Genomic DNA, 2950 nt, shown 5'->3' on the forward strand with positions numbered 1-2950 from the left:
GGACATCTTCCAGCTCTATCAGAATGGTTCCAGTTCCAGTTGCAGGGATTTCATCTGATAACCCAAACAAGATACTCTTATCAAAAGGAGTAATGAAGACGTCAACTAAATTAACCTTGTTCCCAGGTTGAAGCCTGCAACAAAATCAGAATTCCACCTTCGATGGCGAGTAATGAGAACTCTGTATTTGCCATCTTTGACAAAGGGAGACTCTCTGTCCAGGGAGTGTTTGGTTTTGATCATTCCGGTCTCACTGTTGATGTCCAGCCATTAGCAGGATCTCTGTCCATGCGATACCTAGAACATACAGTATATTGAGTTAAAACATCACCATTCACAAGGCTTCTTGCAATCTTAATGCATATGCATCTGAATGTACTTCATCATAAAGGGCATGTATATCATTGAATTGACTTATCAGCATAATGTATATGGGGCGGCAGGTAGCCTAGTGGTTAGAGCGTTGGACTAGTAACTGACTAGTAACTGAAAGGTTGCAAGATTATCCGAGCTGACGAGGTACAAAATCTGTCATTCTTCCCTGAACAAGGCAGTTAACCCCACTGTTCCTAGGCCGTCATTGAAAATAAGAATTTTGTTCTTAACTGACTTGCCTAGTTAAAATAAGGTAAAATAAAAAAATCTGTCTCCATATTTATACCAGGAACTTCAACTTAATCTAAATCAATTGCAGGTAAAAGAAAGCTTCATTAACTCACATTAATATTTATGTGCCATGATGTCTGGATCAATGGCTGTATACAGAACCAAATCACTGTCCACTGGCAGGTGTTCAGATACGGAAACAACCTTTTCCACTGGGTCAAAGACAGGGACATCATTCCTATCCTCCACATTCACCTGGACTGTGGCAGTGGAAGTGAGCAGGGGGGTGGCAAATGGGACCTCATTCTCCACAGTCACCAACAGGGTGTAGTAATTGTTCTTCTCAAAGTCAAGGGGCTAAACGGGAACGAGACACAGCAAGGTTCATGACACAATGACAAAAACATCAACAATTTTGTCAAATATTTGTATGGTTCTAGGGTGAAATTCAGACCACAGTCAAATGCATATTTGCTGTAACTTGGCTCAATTCACATACTCATCTGAAAAGAGAAACAAAGAAACCAAGCAGGTACCTTGGCTGTGGTAATGATTCCTTCCAGTCCACTAGGTCCAGTGCTTACAGTGAACATTCCACCTGGGTCTCCATCTACAATCCTGTACTTGGTGGCCCAGTTGGAAGACTGTGGCTCATCTCCAGCATTCACTGGCAATTTGACCACCAGGGCATTCACTTTATTCTCTGGGACAGACACCGTATTCTGAAACGAGAATACTTGAAGAGAACATGTGCTGTATGCCATTCATCAAGTTCATCATATTTTCCTCAAGTCAGCTCCTTCAATCAAAATATTTCCCTCTTCAAGTCACCTTTACCGTTTAATGAGCGGTACTGTTTGCTGATTTGTACACTTACCAAAGACTCCTCAAATTGAGGAGCTATGTCATTGCTGTCCGTTACAGTAATTATGGATTTTCCGAAACATGTCAGACCATTGCCCTCCAAATCAGCAGCTTGGATTTCCAATGTATATTTTGGAATTTTCTGGAAAATGACACCAGATGGAGCACATTGTGAAATGTAGMGGTTACTGTCAGTTAAAATGGKATGCTASTAGTATAGCCACTAACCTCTCTGTCCAGTCCAGCAGCATTGACCCGAATCACTCCTGTGACAGGGTTGATGACAAACATGTTGCGACTCGGCAGTTCAGGTTCCCGATTTCATAATAGTGTATCTGACATCAGAATTGGCTGAGCCAGTCTCATCGCATCGGTGGCTGTGACCTGCATCACCTCAGAGCCTGAAGAAAATATTTCAACCAAAATTATTCATGGATGACAAAAAAAATATATTGATATTGTACTTTTATTCTAAAATCGACTGAGTATATTTGACTCAATGTTGACTGAGACACACCCTGGTAGGGATGCTTCAGGGACAGTCCCTGTAAAAGGATCTTGGGTGAAACCGGCTTGTTGCATTCATATCCATTACTTTAACAATAATCTCCATGGGGTCTTCTGCTGTACCCGCACCAACTGCAACAGATGACCAAAAGCTAAAGGGAAAATATAGAAAATGTTAAAATAACATGCATTCAATGTTCTAGAATTCAAAAGGCAAAAACAAACTGCATAACCTCATAATGTCTTATTTACAAACATTACCACATATTGGTCTTTTTCTCTCTGTCCAAAGGCTGGGTCACATAGAGAAACCCAGAGTTTTGTTCCACAGTGAACAGTCCCACAGGCGGTAGATCTGCTCCAGAACCGGGATGCTGTACTGTATCTTCACCTCTTTATCCTGTTGGACCTTATCTGAATGTGTAAAAATTAAATGTTAAAACAGAGCAAATCCTGAACCAACCTTTTCCTGCCAACATAAATCTACAAGTCACAACCTGCACCATAATTTTGGGGAAAGGGCCTCTGTCGTTCTCTGGGAAGTTGATGGGAGGAATGACCCAATCCCTTTTCCTTCTCACCAGACCTTCCAAAGGCTTTGGAACTCCAGAATTGGAAGACTTGTAGGTACTTAGGCTGTGCCAAAAAATGTTTGTACAAATGAGAAAAGTAGACCAGCCTATGAGTAGTAGGTTAGAGGAATGAAACTGACACTAAGTTGTAAGTCCACATTCTCACCTGAGAGACAATGGCAGCATCCTCATGGCCGAAGCCCTCTGTGAGGAGATCAAACGAATATGAACCGTTTTAAAGCAAACAATGTCACTACAGTATGTTGCTACTACTCTGTATAATGCAATATAATATTCTAAACAGTAAAATAAGTCACCCTCAGTTTCTTCCCCTCCAGTCAGTGGATAGTCAAAGCCATTACCTGACTGTAAAGTCTCAGATATTCTCCCCAGGGCCCAAC

General features: G+C 41.5%; 1 pseudogene; it reads right to left on the bottom strand.

Moving 5' to 3' along the window:
- LOC112075949 (B-cadherin-like) overlaps nucleotides 1-2709 on the bottom strand; it is a 4289-nt pseudogene extending 1580 nt beyond the window's left edge.
- Between the last annotated feature and the right edge of the window lie 241 nt (nucleotides 2710-2950).

This window comes from Salvelinus sp. IW2-2015, unplaced genomic scaffold (genome assembly GCF_002910315.2).
Source record: "Salvelinus sp. IW2-2015 unplaced genomic scaffold, ASM291031v2 Un_scaffold3482, whole genome shotgun sequence".
Taxonomy (NCBI): Eukaryota; Metazoa; Chordata; class Actinopteri; order Salmoniformes; family Salmonidae; genus Salvelinus; species Salvelinus sp. IW2-2015.